General features: G+C 44.4%; 1 long non-coding RNA gene across 2 annotated transcripts in view; it reads right to left on the reverse strand.

The window, feature by feature from the left end:
- Positions 1–1,617: 1,617 nt before the first annotated feature.
- The window catches only part of LOC149873954 (uncharacterized), a 73,185-nt gene continuing 56,332 nt past the window's right edge, over positions 1,618–18,470 (reverse strand). Inside the window, exon 3 of one of the 2 annotated variants that reach the window (XR_016443180.1) lies at positions 1,618–3,298. This is a non-coding gene — a long non-coding RNA (uncharacterized LOC149873954). Of the gene's footprint in view, positions 3,299–9,372; positions 9,751–18,470 lie in introns of those variants that run through there. The other variant, XR_016443181.1, reaches the window with a different exon arrangement.

Genomic DNA, 18,470 nt, shown 5'->3' on the forward strand with positions numbered 1-18,470 from the left:
GATCAGAGAGATTCACGGAACTCCATTAGTGAAGTGAGAGGGCTAAAGATGGAGGAGCAGTCCCCCATCACGATGCTCTGGAACCGGAATCATTTCAATGCATGGCTTTTCATCCTTATTCGTGTGCATACAGCATGTGCTTTATAGGTTCTTTCTGAGCACATGGTTGCCATAGCCCCAGTGCCTTGTGTCATATGCACTAACGTAAAGTATGAGTGATGTATTAGCCTCCTAACTGACCTGGTTCCAAAGCTCTGTGCCTAATCTATGTGTGCTTTGTTTGAACTGGAATTTTTCTGGGGCCAGAACTGTTGTATTTGGTGTCTTGTACAACACAGAGCACATTGATGGTGCTTAACACATAATAAAATAAATAATAACAATCCTGAATGGCAAGGAAGCACTGAACTGTGGCAAGAATAAAAACAATCTCACATTCAAGAGTATCCTGACAATGTGTTTTACAGCTTTCAAGCAGCAGTTGGATGGCTCACTTTCCCAGGCCTTTCCTCTTAGCCCAAAATTTCTCTCTTAGACCTTTGGAGCTCATCCTGAACTGCAGAAAGTGTTTGTTTGCTGTTAGATTTTGTGGTTCTGACAGCAGCATCCAGTTTCTGAAGACAAGAGCTCTTTGTGCAGCACCCCATTCTGCTGCAGGAAGCGAGTGGGTATGATTGCACCTCACCTCTTAGCCCAATTTCACACATTGGCTTCACAGCATTAATAAATTGGATTCATTTGCCACACATTTGGCAAGCGAATTTTCTAATAACATTTTTTATCTCCTTTGAGAATGTGAATCACTCACATGCTGAGTATAAAATTACTTCCCTCTCTCTGCCTATTAAAGGTACCGCACATTAACAGAGGTCAGGCACTCAGTCTCACCGGTGGCAAAGTCAGAAACAAGGGCCATGGCTTGGAGGCACAACTGTAAAGCTCAAAGCTTTCCTTTCTGAGGGAGGGGAGATAACCTATTTAGCACTTGGAATATATGGTTTTCTACAGCTGTCAATCTTACCTGGTTGGAGTGCAGATTGAGAAAATGTGTTAGATTAACTGTACAACTCATGCAGCCAAGCCAAAAATAAATAAAAAAATATGAGCAGCAGATGTCTGCTTGCTCTGTGCTGAATTGGACACAAAGAAGCTCCCTGCCTGCAGTTTGGAAATCTCAGGAATGTATGATCTTCATGAGGACAGTGCATAACGAATCCATAGTTTAACACATACAAACATCATGCAAAAAGACCTCCTGCTGCACTTGTGCCACATGGAAAACAGAACTCGGGATTCAACCCCGAAACCCCAATTCATCTGAAATACTTTTTCTCTTAGGCCTCTAGCCACAAGGGGGCAGCAATGGACAGACAAGCTAGCTAGTATATGTTCACGGAACAGTAAAAGTTGTATCACAAAAGAAGTCATTACATCAGAAACAGTTCCGGGGAGGAGGGGGATGGAAATATTTTCCCCATAGAAAAAGGTTTTTTTAATACATGTTTAGTACCAAAAAAAAGGTGAGGATGAAGAAGAACTTTCATTTTACTTACTTTATTTGGTGTTAACTTTATGAAATTTCTAATTGTTCTGAACAGCATCTTGCTTCCTCTTGGGACAAAAACATTTTTGAAATGTACATGTGAATAAAATTCAGCATCTTTGAGTCATTTGTATGTAAAAGCCTCCTCCCCTCAAAAAAACAAACCACTTTCAACCATAAGCATAAAGGAATCGTTTCCATGATAATTTGTACACAGAACATTAAAAAATTGCAGGACTGCTTGCAGGACTGCAGAACATGACATGACTTATCTTATGGATCTCACTGAATCCTGAGAAATAAGTCAAGACTGAAAAAAAACAACTTGTCCAAGGATGAAAATTTTGTGCCCACACAGAATTCCTTATTCCATATTTGGCACTTAAGTAAATGGTGAATTTCAAAATATCTGCGTACCCATCAACTCCTACTGAGTACCAGTGAAATGCTTGGGTGCTCAGCACCCTTAAAATCATACCACTTATTTCTAGGTAGATGAACAGCTGAAATTAGGCATTGCAACCCTCAGGATTGCAGTGCCTGACTCTCAGGCTTCAAGGTGCAGGTCCTCAAGAGATGTTAATAGTTATGTAAATATATTTATTTCAATGGTAATTAGATACCTAAATAACTGTGAGGATGTAGGCTCTGTCACTTAGTGGAAAGTCATGGGCCAGGTGCTTCAGCTCCCTGTACAATAGATAGGAAGAGTTGGGCACTACGGGTGTGTCCCCAGAGCACGCACATGCAGTTTGCAGTGCCTGAAACCTGTTTGGGGCACCACATGCAGTGCATGTGCACCAGTTCACCATGCTGCTAGTTAGCAGCATGGAGGATTTTTTGACACCGGGAGATACTGGTGTAAAAAAAACTGCCACTGAAAAAAGCACTGTTCCACAGGAAACCAGAGCCTGGCTGGCCAGAGCCACATTCAGGCTGCCAGCCAGGCTCCAAGCAACCAGCTCGGTGCCACTGCTACTCTAGGAGCCCCAAATGTGGACCCCCCCCAACACACATACCCTAAGGTAGCAGTGGCACAGGTACTGGCCCCAGCCTCCCTTACTCCACCCACATCTATTTGCTGCACTTCTATTTGTCCCATATGAAATGCAGGCCCTTGCACGTATGTGCTTGTGGGGATGCCCCCTATTAGGCTGGTAAAAAATAGCAGCCAAAAAAGCTGTCATGTGAGTGGGGAGCTGCCTGTGCTAGTCAGTAGGAAATCCCTCTCTGAAATGTATAGGATTTACTCAGTCTGCAGAGTGGCATCTCTCTATTAAGTACTCACAAATGTTCAGTCCTGAAGTACTTATGCACTCATCCACTCAGGGTCTGGAAACTATACGGATAACACATCTACAAACAATGTGTTACTGCATAGCAGACTAATTTGCACAGTAAAGCATCACTGTCTACACATGCATGGCAATTAGGGTGCAGTAGACTAATTTACTGTGCTGCCAGATAGTCCCATCAGATACAGGTAGTATCTGGCAGCACAGTAGATTACTGTGTTTAAACACACATGTGGATGGTGATGTTGGGATTAGTTTGTTCCAGCTCAAATTAAACCACGATATGTTCCACATTGATTCCACATGTAGACATACCCAATGCAATTTATTTGACCAATCAAAAGTAACCAAAACAGACGCAATATAGATCCTCTTGCTGGGAATAACTCCATACAAGCACAAAAAGGGAATACATTCCTGTCTTGTAGGTCACTCAACTTTACTGCTGATGATTCCTGAGCTAGAAAAAAAAAAAAAATATGATTTTACTGGTCAAGTGTTCAGAAGTATATGTCCCTGCACTTTTGAACAGAAAAATATGCCCCCTTTTCAAAAGACTCTACATTGGTAATGTTAGATCAATTCAGTCTTCTAAATCTGTGCTGAGCAATGAGTACTGGCCTATCTAATACTCAAGAGTATATTCATTAGAAAATGAAAATTTAACACCTTTCTTTTTTATTCAAAGTGATTAAAAGACTTGTTGACAGCTTTGATGGAGAAAAAAATTATAGTGGTGACAAAATGGGGGAAAATAATTAAAATTCAGTGTGACAATGCAGTGATGTTATAACAGGACTGTACCTCACATCATTAGTAAAATAACAGTTTTATAATTCTACATAGATCTCATGGTAGTGCCCTACTTTTTGTCCAAGTAATCAATTTGTACAGAAAAAGTCAAAAATTGAAAGCATAAACAATAATTCTTAAAAAATGAGAACCTGAGCATCTCAGGGTTAGATCTGCAAACGTGCTTCAGCACAAAATTCTGCTCACCTGGTCCTGTAAACCAAGTAAAAAGTTTAGCTCCCTCAAAATCACTGCTGATCTGCTGCTGAATTGTAGAAGCACCTGAGTTCTGCAGGTGCTGACATTTTGGTTGTAAAGTACTTTAAGTGTCTAGATCTTCTTCTGGGATGTATGCGGTAGCCGTGTTGGTCTGACACAACAAGAAATGAAAAAATCTAGAACTCTTGGTTCCAGCATGATACCTTTTATTAGACGAACTGAGAAATTGCAAAAAATATATAGCCTGGCAGCCCTAACTGTAAAGTAATGTCTCCTGATGTCCAGCCTGAACCTTCTCTCTAACAAATAGTGACTGTCATTCCTAGTAACCCCAGGTGGTGCCCAGAGGAACAGAGCCTCCCCCAGTTCTCACTGGTCCCCCCTGGTGAGTTTGGAAATGGCCACCAGATCCCCTCTCAGCCTTCTCTTGTGCAGGCTGAACAGGTTCAGGCCCTTTAGCCTCTCTTCATAGGGCCTGCCCTGCTGCCCCTTGGCCATGCAAGCGGCCCTCCACTGGACCCTCTCAATACTAGCCACATCCCCCTTGAAATGCAGCACCCAGAACTGGATGCAGTACTTCAACTGTGGCATGGCCAGTGCCGCATAGAAGGGGAAGGATCACCTTCCTGGACCTGCTTGTGATGCATCTGTAGATGTACGACAAGGTGCGGTTAGTCTTGTATCTGGTGGCCTCTTTGGTGCTGAGGCCTTGGGAGAAGGTAGATTAATTTACTGAGGTGTTCTGACAGGGCTGGGAGTAGCATGAGGAAATAGGATATTCCAAAATCCTTTGCTTTGGTGTGTCCTTCCACAGTCTTGGAAGGACAGGACAGCTGCTATCCCTGTAGGGTGGGTGCCACTGCACTGGCAGTCATTGCTTAGATATCAGTGGACAGTCACTGGTATCAGTGGTACCAGTGCAACTGTTCTTTACTTGTATAAAGTTAAACTTTGTTCTGAGATCCTCAAGTAACCTCTCCTGGTGCAAATAGCAACTTGTCTGGGTTTCATTAGTGGTACACTAATACAGGTCCAACAATGGCTGTAACCCCCACCCTGGAGAAGGCCTTAACTCAGTCAGGAGTAATTTAAAGCTACTACTTTTGTGTAAAATTCCTTTTCAGTATGTGCCTCTGATTTGCTGCTGTATATAACTACCACAGGGTTGTCTCTGCAAAGCATTATTAATGAATGTGGAGCTTCTGGTTCCCTTCATAGATGAAATAGTTGTCATTGTTTTGCATGGATGTGAGATGGACTACCCAGACCAGGCATCTTCCTTCATTTGAGAGGGACTGAGAGGGCAGTGAAAGGCAGGCTGAGCAAAGAGCTTGGCTGCTGTCTGTTGTGTTGAAGTTATGTAATCTTTACACTGAAAACCATAATTTGGATGTTCATGACAGGAACTCGGTGCTTAATGCTCTTTCAAATGTGCTCCCAAGAACTGGCTGCCAGATTCCAGTATCCACATAGCCTGTACATAAATATTGCAAAACCGGGGGATTGAGGACTCTTAAAGCTGTAAGCGATGAGCATTTTTTTTTACATAGGAAGAAATTAGGACTTCCCAGCTGAGACCCAGGAGGTGTAGAACCTCTTTTGAAGACAGTTGCAGCTGCAGTTGCTCAGTATGTTTGAAAAGTCATAATGTACAGAATGTATTGATATTTCTGCCTGTATGAAATACACAGAAGTCATATAGAAGGAAAAATTAGGGAATGATTTCATACAGGCAGAAGCAAAGCTCCGCACAAATGGAAAGCAACATGCTGCTTTAAGTATCTATACAAAATTAAACTGAACTAATCGGTAGAAGCTGAAACTCCAATAATCTGTGTTTTCCCATTTGGATGTGTATGTGCTGAACAGTCAGCTAAAGAGGTACATTTTTATTCAAGAGGACAGAGTGGTCTATCAAGAAAATGCCTTGAACTCAGAAATTCTATCTTCGTGCCTTTCATGGCGAGCCAAATCCTTCATGCTGAGATCCTTTTTGGGTAATGGATTAGCATCTTGCATTTTTACTATATTTTTACCTAGAATAAATTTATCTACTTGTTGCTGTCTATCTTATGTCACAGCACACTCATGGTCAGGAACATGACCATCTAATAGTGGCACCCTTCTAAATCTCAGGTTTGATTGCAGTAGTCTGAGATAGCTACTGACTTTCCTGACAAAAGCCCCTAAGAGCAGGCAGGACTCAGGCAGAAATTCTAGTTCTTGACTCTATTTTGGATTCTGTACAGGATCCATAACTGCAGTGGAACCAGCCACTTGGGAATGTCCATGACACATGGCACTTTCCATGGGTCATTTGGCTCTGTGCTATCTTCCTTATGGTACCTGGCATGAAGACATGGCAGGAACTGGGAGGTAATGTTTCAGGAGGGCAAAGTGTGGCTGGAATGCACAGCACCTTGGCCATTTTGGGAACTTCATCAGCTTCTGTACAGCAACTGAGGAAAAGCATAAATTAGAGCAGTGTTTAGGCTCAAGGGAGAAAGCTGGAATAACCCCAACATCCACGAGGTGCAAAGATGGCATAAAGCCATCTCTCACCTCATCCCCTCAGTTCCTGTGCTGAACTCAGCTTGGCCAGAATAGTTCATCAGGGCCAGAATCCATACTGATGATGTGTGAGCCAGAAAGAAGCCGATTCCTGTCTCTGGTCCCAGTTTCAGTTTGTGGATTCAGCAGTCAGAATTTTTTTTTAACTTGGAAATATATTCAATGTACCATACAACTGGAAAACTGTAAACCTGAAACCTCACAATGCACTGCAATTTTTACAGTTGGCTTCCTGTATGTAGCTATACTTTAACCTTGTTTTGTTATATTCAGTATGTATATTTAATTAATACAGCTACCAAACCATTGCTGTATTATGATGTGGAGAAAAGAGTTTGTGTGTGTTTACATATGTATATGCACGTGTGCATATAAGTATATGATATAGATATAGATATGTCTTATACATCTCACCTTGTCTGTTTGATGTTATCCTGCTTAGCAGCACCAGTTTAAATCAAAGGAAGTTGTTGTGGGGTGGAAAACAAACAGGAAAAGAAATAGTGGCAGAGATAGGGTTCCTGACCAGCTAAGGCAGGAGCTATTAATTGGGGATGTCTTCAACCTGGTAAATAAGAATTATTTTTTCTGGGTCTGAGCTAAGGGCAAAGGGCAATATTAAGTCATTAAAGGACTCTGGGCCTGGACAGGAATGAGTGGCCTAGGGGGTAACCACCTGCAGAGGTGGGAGACGATGATAAATACTTATATAGTGAGAAACTTATATACTGAGAACAGCAGCAAGCAGTCTATTTCTTTCCACCCTGAGAAGGAGGCTAAATGGAATATACCAAAGTTGCAAGGAAAAATGCGGGCAACTGAGACAGCCAGGAAAATACAATATCTTCCCAATAAAGTTGTCACCACAGGCATCCATGGCACATACCTAGTTGCAGTGCAATGTGAAAAGCCTCCTATATTTTGGTTCTGTTCACAGGGATAGATGCGTCAGGGCAAGTACACAGAAAAGACATTCCGCAAGGAACATTGTCAAGTTGAAAAGAGTTGGATAGTAACTCAAAAACAGACAAGCTGCAACAACAGGATGTGCCCAACAATGGTAAAGAAAAAGCCCCAGCCTGTTAGACTCTGCAGTGATGGACAAAGGGTAAAATATTGTAGCTTTGACAAGAGTGACTCCTAGACACTTGCTTAATTGCCTCACAGTGGCATTCAAGAGGGTCAGATGGCTTTCCAGCATCAGTGAGATGAAAGGCAGTTATCACTCTCACCAAAAGCAGCTGGAGAAGGCATAGCCATGCATAAAGAGTGTCAGAGGTAAAACCTCAGAGGCAAAAATAGGGAAGGGAATGATGTCACTGTAATGGGAGCACTTGTCTGCTTGTCTGTCTGTCTGTCTGTCAGCAAGGAGGCCTGAGTCAATAAATACCAGTCAAAATGCATAGTTGCTGCTGACCCCCAGCACCAACTCTGTCTCTGGAGAAAATAAACAGGGGTCTTGGGTGCTGAGCAGGTTTGCCTTCTTCAGAGCTTCTATTGTATTTGTGTTTATAGTGTTTCAGCCAGCAACACTGGGTAATGTCCGCCTGGTAGTCCCAGAAGCTTGAAACAGTCCCCTTTATTATGAGAGGATCCCTTCACTGCCAAATAAATGGTTCTATATTGACTCTAAGCTCAGGCCAGGCATGGTCTCCTGAAGATGTCCCATAGCCAGAAGAACTCTAATACCATGGGCAAATTCTCTTCCATTATGGTGGTTGAAGCCAGCAGCCAATGCTACCCTCTATCCCAAGCACCTGTGAGGTCAAGAACTGGATTTGGTGATTCTGGAGGCAGAACTTAATGTGATATTCAGCATTTTAACAGCCCTTACAGCAGCAGGGCACTGACTGCAATAGTCACACTGCTTTAACTGTGGCAGGTTAGGGTGCATTTCAGGTTGTTGAGAAATTTGCCTTGTAATTGTGCAACAGAATTGATTGTATAGTTTTGATACGGATGATCCTGCCTCAAGCAGGGGGTGGATTGGTGACCTCTGGAGGTCCCTTTCTGTGCTACTTTTTTATGATGTTAGAAGATCCTCTTTTCAAATGGGATCTGGGAAGAAGACCTTGGCCACGTGGATCCAGGGCACTTTTCAAGAACATCCCCCTCCCTCCACCCTTAATTAAATCCTAAATTTCTGCAGGTGTTTGCCATTTCCTGACAGAAGCCGTTCTGCCACAGGTCTTCTTCTGCCTTTTAGTGTACAACTTTGCACAGTCAGTTGTGATTGTTGATATCAGCTCTTCACAGTGGAATTGCTCGACCAGTTATGCACTCTACCCAGTAGTTATCAGCTTCCTCGTCTGCTTGACACTGGACTCCTTTGTCTCCCCTCCCTTCCAGATCTCTACCCAGCCTCTAGCTGTTCTCTGAATCTGCTTCCTCTGTTCCTACCCCTGTGCTGCCAAGTATCCTGCCAAACAAAGGAGAAAAGGAAAAGATGCTGACCTCCTGCACTGTGAATCTGGTCTCTTTGTTTGCTCTCTGCTTTCTTCCTCCTCTTTAAATAACCCTGTGTTCATAACCCTCAATACCCCTTTCCTCCATACCCCTTCTGTGGGTGAGTTCATCCCCTTCAGCCATCCTCTCAGCCCTGACTCCTCCTCCCTGGCCTTCCTGATAATACCCGTTTTCTTCCAATCTCACCAAACTCTGCCAACAAATTTGTCTTCTTCCCCTGTGATCAGGCTGACCACATTGCACCCCTGAGTCCTTTCCATGGCTGCTTCTTCATCTACTCCAAACTTTCTAGTAAAATTATCAGTTCTGTGCCCCTGTCTACAGTTTATCCTGACTGAAGGGTGCCCTTAGCAATTTCCCACTCTCCATATCATTGTTGTTGGGTTTTTTTCTCCTGTAGTGCCTCTTGGGCCGCTTGGGACAAATAGCCACTATCTAGAACACCATCCTCTGCCATAAAATGTGCAACCTCCCTCGCCTTTCAAGTCCCTCCTCAGAATTAATTTTCCTACAGCCCAAAGAGTGAGCCCCTAAAATCACTTCCAAAAATCCATATGATCCCTCCTTTACATTTTTTTGTCTACTACCTTCATCCTCCCTTTTCTGCTCTTTGCTTCAAACACATTTTTTTCCTGTGCCTTTGCAGTTGAAATAGCCAACACTAAGGCATGTAAAACACCTAGTACAGTTAGGGTAGTGTAAGAGTGATGTTATAGCCATGATGGTCCAGAGATTATGCAAGAGGCAAGGATTTCTTCAGATAATATCTTTTATTGAACCAGATATTCAAAGCTTGTCTAAGAAGACACTCTTCCTCAGGTTGCTCGAGTGAGTCAGGAAAGCCACCACATGCTCCTTCTGTCCCTAGGACACGAGTGGAAGAAATCTTGGGTTGTGCCACTTGGATTCTACTGCATGAGTACAAGCTAAAGCAGTGGAGCTGAACTGACTTAAAAGCACTGTGAAACAGCACCTGCTTTGGAATTGTAGCTGCTGGAAACAGTCATTGACAAATTATATCAAATGATCTCAATGCAGCAGAATGTTTGAGTGTGAAGATGGGGGTAGGGATGCAAGGTAATTCATAGAAAAAGAATCAATGTAGCCACACAACAGGGCATTTTTTCTGTTAGCACTTGGTCTCACTGTTTCATGGGGTACCCAAAACCCCTTTCATAGAGGAATGCTTTACTGAACCCCCTGGCTTAGAATTACAGTTGACATAGATCAGGCATGCTGTTTCTGCCTGCAGGTCAAATGCAGTCCCCAGAACATGGCATCTGGCCCACAGGGCTCCCCGTGGGTTGTGAAATCTGGTTGTGGAGGAGCAGTGGCATTTAATCCAGCCACCCTCCTCCACTGCCCAATTCCCAAACCCTCAGCCCTATGGCAAGTTGAAGCCAGGCCATGCCCCCTTCCCTCCTTGTGGCCAGGTTGGGTCTGAGCCATGCCCCCCTTCCTCCACAGAGCCAGGCTGGGGCTGGGCCATACCCCCTTCCCCCTCCACCCACAGGGCCAAGTCATGACCCCTTCTGCCCACAGGGTTGGACTTCCTCCCTTCTTCTCCCCCCAACCTGCACAGGGCCAGGTTGGGACTTACTCCCCCTCCCCCACATGGGCTAGGCTAAGCACCATTCTGCCCCCCACAGGGCTGGGCTGCCCCCTGTCCCGCTTCCATGTAGTTAGATGGGGCTCAGTGTGCCTAACCCAGCAGCTAGATGGGGACCAACAACTGGGTCTAGCCTGTGAATAAAGAAGGGCACTGCTTATCTAGCCTGCCAAAGGAAAAGGCTGAGCACCACTGATGTAAATCTTTGATTGAAGTCTATGATCTACTAATGGAGTCAACTAAAGTCCATGAAACCTCATCAGTTTACACCCATTCAGGATCTGGACCTAACATGTATTACATACAGAAAACTAAATTAAAAAGAATAAGACTGAAAAGTTAAATACTCAAAAATTAGAAGAGGCCAGAATGAAGATTGCCTGGGCCACCTTAATTTAGTCCCTGTGGAAGCCTAAGTTATGATACGGTGGACACATCTACATAAGATGTTTACTGCATAGTTGACTAATTAGCTGCACAGTAAACATCTCAACATTGACATGTGTGCCCCTATTAAGGTGCATGAAACAAGAAAACTCTGTAGCAGGGAGTAATACTTGAAAACTCTGCAGCGGGTTTTCTTTTTAATTATTTACATGTGGAGCAGGACACATGTAGATGCTGAGCTGGCTGGCTGGGGCACAAGAGTGCTTCAGTGTGGGTGCTGCCTGCCGGCTAGCCCACCACTGAAGCACCCTTGTGCCCCAGTCAGCCCCTCTGCAGCACATTAACCTCAGTCAGAGCAGTCCAGAGCTGGCAGGCTGGACTCCTGGGTCCCCCGCCAGGTGGGACTGGTCTGACCCATCTCAGTGTACTGTAGTCTGGACATACATGTAACTGGTGTGCCCAGGAGCAATAAGCTCTGCAGTTTATTCATGCACCGTAATGGCATGTGTAGTCAGTCCCAGTCTTTAGTTACATGATCATCTCCTGTTTTTACCATAGGACCTCTGGCTCATGGACTGTGCATTCAGCATTTTCTTTTACCTTCATTGCTCAATACGCAATCCTATATCCTGTTTATTGCACACTAGTCAGACTTTGGTTCTGAAGATGGTTAGTAATTTCCTCATGAGTTTTTTTTCCATGACGCTCATCACTGTTCCTTGAAGACATCAATTAATTGACAGCAAGCCTAAGGATACCATCCTCCCACTCTTCTCAGGTTTGATCAGCTGGAGTATGGCATCCAGTTCTGAATGCCACACTTCAGGAAGGATGTGGAGAAAACAGAGAGTCCAAAGGAGGGCTACACATATGATTAGAGGTCTGGAGAGTAATCCATACAAGGAGAGACTGAGAGACATGGGACTGTTCAGCCTGGAGAAGAGAAGACTTAGAGAGGACTTGGTAGCAGCCTATAATTATATACGGGACAAACATCAGGGCCTGGGGGAGCATCTGTTCACCAAGGCACCTCAGGGGAAGACAAGAAATAACAGTCATAAATTGCTAGAGGATTGCTTTGGGTTGGATATAAGGAAAAACTTCTTTACAATTTGGAGTGCCCAGGGTCTAGAACAAACTCCCCCCAGAGGTGGTACAAACACCTACTCTGGAAATCTTCAAAAATCATCTGGACACTTGCCTTTCTGGAGTCATCTGACCCCAGCAGTCTTTCCTGCCCAAATGCAGAGGAAGCTGGACCTGATGATCTCATGAGGTCCTTTCCAGCCCCTAACATCTATAATTCATCTTCACAATTGCCCTGTCAGGTATTATTATTATTCTTTTAAAGATTGAGAACAAAGGCCCAAATATTAATACTAGTACACCAATTTGGGAAACCCAATCTGAGATGCACATGGCCTGTTTTTTCAGAGAATATAGCATTTTATAAACAATATATTTGTTCAAACATTACTCCCTTTGAATAGGGAACTTTAATTAAAACTTAATTGAAAGAACAGTGCAGTAACAAACTTAAAGACTCCAAAGGCAAGTAATATTAAAATTAAGTATTTTTATATACATATACATACACATAAACATACACACACACACACACTTATCTCCTTTTTTAAAAAGGCAAGCTGAAAGAAAGTCCATTGTGTGGAAAATTGTCATCTCTAAAATGACTTCCTCCCTGCTTTCCTACCCTCTGTATTCCAATCAATGCTTTGTATTTAGCAGCACTGCTTCCTACAGTCCCTTCACAGCATCTAATGAACTAAGCCCTCTGATTCCAAAAGCTTATGCTATACATCTCTGATTTGTTAGCGTATAAAAGGTCCATGTCTAGCCTGCTTTCTGCCCCACTTCAGATTAATACAACTAACTCCCTGCCTCTGATAACGGACAGCACCATGCCCAAATGAATGAATGCACTGCAATCAAACTATGCAAGAAACTTGCTCAGGTATGCTCAAATATTTTCTTAGCAGATACAAGATGAATATCACATTCAAGGGACTCCAGGTGACCAATCCACTCTGTTCTACATACTATATAGACGATGCTGACCAGCTGTGCTTTACTCTCCCCAAGAAACTGAGGAACTACCTTATTAGCTGTCTATACAACAAACTGGAACAGGTCAACACCAGACTTTCAGAATTAACTAAAAGCATGCAGAACCACCCAGACATAACAGCTATTTACCAAGAAAAGATGTCTACACCCACACTTGAAACCTATCGCAAACACCTTTACTCCTTAAAGAAGATGAAGGAAATGAAACTCTCTAAATTTACACCCTCCAAATACAGCCCTACAGTCTGAGGTAATACTATCAATCTTTCCAACCATACCCTCATCCCAGATGATATTTCTGTACTATCCTGTGATTTTTTTCTGGCCTGTTACGTAACTTGATGAGGTACAGTTGTATAGAAACCTCAAGACTTTTTCCAAAGACTAAGGGAAAATTTCCATGACAAAGAAATCAGCCCACCATGGACCTGAACCATGCACAGCACAAGAAGAACACAGCTCCTGGACTCCACCCAAGGGCCACAGCCCCACTCTAGACCTGTATATAAACTGATTCTATCTCTGCACCTACTCTGAGATTTCCAAAAAACAACAACTCCTGTTACAACCTTAGCCATGTAGAACAGAGAGCCCATCTCAGGTCTTAAAAACAACACTAATACTATCATACAATGTGGCCAAAACATATCAGAGAGAAAAAACTTTCCAGCTGTTCACTGAGGACCCCACAACACAATATCAGAAGAAACTAAATGAACTCTTAAGCTATCTTTGAAAAAAAAAAAGGAGAGGATTAATGTTTGTGCAACCTGGGAGCCCAGGTCAGATGACTTTTACTTATTACCTAAGATACACAAACCTGGTAACCCAGGATGTCCCACTGTCTCTGGCATTGGCACTATCGCTCAGGGAGTTTTTGACTACATTGTCTCAAGCCTATTTCCATAGATTATTTAAAAGACCTATTTAAAAGACACCACATATTTCCTAAAGAAACTAGCTTCCATTGACAAGCTTTCATCTAATGCCGTATTAGTTACCATGGATGCTACATCTCTGTACACCAACATTCTAATATTCTAAAAGCCTAAGTCCGTCTGTCTGTCTATAACACTTTATTTGCACTCTGATTAGCTGACGGAAACAGCCAGAGTGGTCCAAGCACGGGAGAGCACCACCATGATTCCAAAGCCACGCTGAGGACCAGACAGGGTGGGGGAGCCGAGGCCCCCACCCTGCTAGCAGTGCCGAGGACTGGACAGGGGATGGGGGAGCCGAGGCCAGCAGTGCTGACCTCGGCTCCCCCACCCCAGTCCCTGCGAGAGGCAGAAGAGCAGCAGCATGGGGTGTTAGGTGGTGGCACTCCATTCCAGTGCTCTACCCCCCGCCCCCCCCCGAGTCATTCCTGATGGGAAACTGGCTAGTCCCCCATAAAGATGGATTACAAGCCATAAAGAACATCATCTCCAATGAAGACACAGCTTCTTTTTCCGTCACACTCTCCCTTTTGTCTTCACACACAACTATTTTATATTTGAGACTGTACCTACAAACAAACAGCATTACCATGGCACTACCTCCCCACAATATGACAATATATTTATGACAGACCTTGAAGGCTGCTTCCTGTGCAGCTGCTGTCTCATCCCTCCAGAATGATTAAAAGGTAGATTGATGACCTCTGGTATTCCATCCATATGGATGCATGGGAAGGACTTTAACAAGTTCCACCCCTCCATCAGAGTAAGTCTGGGAATAGTCCTCCAGCAAATTCATGTCCCTCAGTAGGTTAACTGCTTTGTTTTTTTTCCTCTTCCAACCACCTTGCCACTCTCAGCAGAGCCCCTGCTGCTTCCAAAAGCGTATGCTATACATCCCTGCTTTAGCCTATAAAAGTGCAAATCTACCCTTCATTTTGCCTAGATACACAGCTAATAGATACACAGCTAGTAGTATTAGCAATTAGCTAACAGCATTAAATAATTAACAATAGTAGTTACTAGTATTAATATGTTGTCATCCTACATGTGACCCTGCCTTTGGTGGGAGACCAGATACACATTTTGCTGGTGGATTTCTCTGTAATTGGAGGGTAGTGGAGGAACCTAGGGACTCAAGGAGTCTGGATTCTACTCCAGCTTCTGAAGGAAGTGAACTTTAGTGATCAAAGATATTTCTACTCCTGTCCCCTCACAAGCCAGGTGCTTTCTGCAACAGCCCTTCCACTCTGCCCTTGTTTCAGTCCTAACTTTCTTTCCACCACACCCCAGCTCCTCCCAGATTCAGTTCGCTTCTCTGCCCTGTTCTACATCTTAGTTCAAGCTTTTCTGCTCTGCCTCTAATTATCAATCAGAATTCCCAGCCGTTCCTCCTCATCTCATCTGTCAGGGATTCAGATCACAGAGACCAGCCTGGACCAAGTACCATCAGGGACTCTGAAAAGGCAGGCCAGGTTGGGCCAAGTATCTCAGCAGCTATACCTGCACTAATGAACTCTGCCCTAGTTTAGAGGCAGCAAGCATTTTTATTGGCTGCTGGGAGAGCTGCCTATCCATTTAACACCAGCTGGGCGCTGAGTTTGGAGACCAATCAACAGTTCTACTGTGGTAAGCCTCCTAGTTCCTACAGTCTGGTTTTGGCTTATTTCTGGACTTCAGCAGTGGAATTCCCCATAGATCTGTTTTCTGGTTCCTGACCCTGGTTTGGCTCTGCCCTCAGAACTTACCCTGTGGATTATCCTTTGGATAGGTTCTTAGTATCTGATCCCTGAATCCTGACCCTGGACTGTGTTGTGAACTCTGCTCCTCTATTTCCCTCTGGCTTTGATAATATGGCCCAGCCCCAAATTTGAAGAATTTAGCAGACAACTCTCCAATTCCCTTACTGACCATGTGCAAACTTTCAGAGGACTTATCACTTGGTCAAATTTGGGTAGGTGGTCAGAAAGATGGCAAGGCTCGCATGGATGTGCCTTTTTCCAAGCTCTTTGTTCAAAGCACTTGAGGTTTTTCACTGAAGTAGAATGTGTCTAACATTCTAGGATGTAAGATAACCTATTATCTCCTTCGTCCATCCTTATTTTGGAAAATGTCTGAACTATTTTTACTGAAATTGGGTGGGGGGGGACCATAGAAAGATACTTGACAGGAAAATTGTAGCCCATTTTTTTTTTTTTAATTTGCAAAGTTATAAGCCACTGAAAATAATAACTCTAGGGTATGTGCCAGAAAACCTTATCTGTGAGTGCTGCTATTTTGCTGCCTATAACACCAGATGTATTTAAAAATATATAAATATTCTGTATATTACTTTAATGAAAACAGTAATAACTTGATGATGAAACTCAGAAGAGATTTCTCAATTTTAGGAAGCAAAGGACAACTGCACTTACAAAATTTGGCTCCAAAATTATGCAAAATTGAGTCAAGCAACTTTATAAAATCTATTTTTATCTATTTATTTTACCAGATAGGTTTAAAATTGAAAAGCCTGTTCCTGCTGCACATGAGCATGGTCACTACTGTGCATGGCACTAGCCTTTCCATGCTGAAAAGTCATTCTATCACAGTTTCATAGTTTCTAGGGTTGGAAGGGACCTGAGTAGATCATCTAGTCCAACCCCCTGCCATGGCAGGAAAGAGTACTGGGGTCAAACGACCCCAGCAAGGTGATTGTCTAGCCTCCTCTTAAAGACCCCCAGGGTAGGAGCAAGCACCACTTCTCTTGGAAATTGGTTCCAGATCCTAGGCACCCTGACCGTGAAGTAGCGCCTCCTGATATCTAGCCCAAATCTACCCTCTACCAGCTTGTGACAGTTATTCCTGGTCACTCCTGGCAGTGCTCGGGGGAACAGGGACTTCCCCAGTGCCTGCTGGTCCCCTCTGATTAGTTTGTAACAGGCCACTAGATCCCCCCTCAGCCTTCTCTTGTGGAAGCTGAACAGGTTCAGGTCCCATAGCCTCTCCTCATAAGGCCTGCCCTGCTCCCCCTGATCATGCGAGTGGCCCTCCTCTGGACCCTCTCCATGTTGTCCACATCCCTCCTGAAGTGCAGTGCCCAGAACTGGACACAGTACTCCAGCTGCGGCCTGACTAGTGCCGCATAGAGGGGGAGGATCACCTCCTTGCACCTGCTTGAGATGCATCTGTGGATGTATGACAAGGTATGGTTGGCCTTCCTGACTCCATCCCCACACTGCCGGCCCATGTTCATCTTGTAGTCAATGATGACTCCAAGATCCTTTTCTGCTTCTGTACTGACAAGAAGGGAGTTCCCCAACCTGTAGGTATGGAGCCGGTTCTTCCTCCCCAGGTGCATCACTTTGCACTTGTCAGTGTTGAATCCCATCCTGTTCTCATCCGCCCACATTTGTAACCTGTCTAGAAGGATTGCAGCCTATTGCATCCTTCTAGAGTGCCCACATCCCCCCACATCTTAGTATCATCAGCAAATTTGAACAGGGTGCTTTTTACTCCCTCGTCCAAGTCGCTGATGAAGATGTTGAACAGTGCGGGACCGAGGACCGAGCCCTGGGGGACCCCACTGCCCACATTCCTCCAGGGTGAAAATGACCCATCCACCACCACTCTCTGGGTGCGGCCCTCCAGCCAGTTGGCGACCCAATTGACTGTGTGGGTGTCGACACCACAGTCCCCCAGTTTCTTAATGAGAACAGGGTGAGAGACAGTGTTGAAGTCTTCCTGGACTTTCGGAAGGCCTATGTCCACTGCTACCCCTGCATCTAATGATTTGGTGATCTGATCATAGAAGGCCACCAGGTTGGTCTGACAGGATCTGCCACTGATGAACCTGTGTTGGTTGCCCCTAGGCATGAAATCCCTGCTGATCTCTCATGGATGTATGCCAGCATAATTTTCTCAAACAGCTTGTCTAGGATCGAAGTAAGACTAACTGGCCTATAGTTTCCCAGGTCCTCCTTCTTCCCCTTTTTGAAGATGGGAACCACACTGGCCCTCTTCCAGTCCTCTGGCACCACACCAGAGCACCACGGGTGCTCAAAAAGCCATTGCAGGGGTCCTGCAATGACCTCAGCCAATTCTTTTAGTACTCTAGGGTGGAGATTGTCCAGACCGGCTGACTTGAATACGTCCAGTCCCTCCAGAAGCTCCATAACTAGTTCCTCACTAACCCTTGGCCCAGGTGTGCCTCTCCTGGGGCCTGAGGGGACCCAGTGGGGTGGTGGCTGTTCCAGTCCCTGCTTAGGAAGATGGAGGCAAAGAAATCGTTAAATATGTTGGATTTGTCGTCGGGTGTGATGACCAAATTTCCTAACATGTCCTGCAGGGGCCCCACATTACCCGGAACCTTCTTTTTACCCCCTATGTATTTAAAGAAGGACTTCTTATTGTCCTTAATCCGGGAAGCTAGTCCCAGCTGCATCTCTGCCTTGGCTTTCCTGACTGCCCCCCTACATCCCTGAGCAACTGTAGTATAGTCATCCCTGGTGATGTCCCCTCCTTTCTATTGGGTGTACGCCTCCCTTTTAGCTAGGATACATTCCGGGATGCTTTTGGTGAGCCAT

This window comes from Crocodylus siamensis, chromosome 1, assembly GCF_052110815.1.
Source record: "Crocodylus siamensis isolate JL-2025a chromosome 1, ASM5211081v1, whole genome shotgun sequence".
Taxonomy (NCBI): domain Eukaryota; kingdom Metazoa; phylum Chordata; order Crocodylia; family Crocodylidae; genus Crocodylus; species Crocodylus siamensis.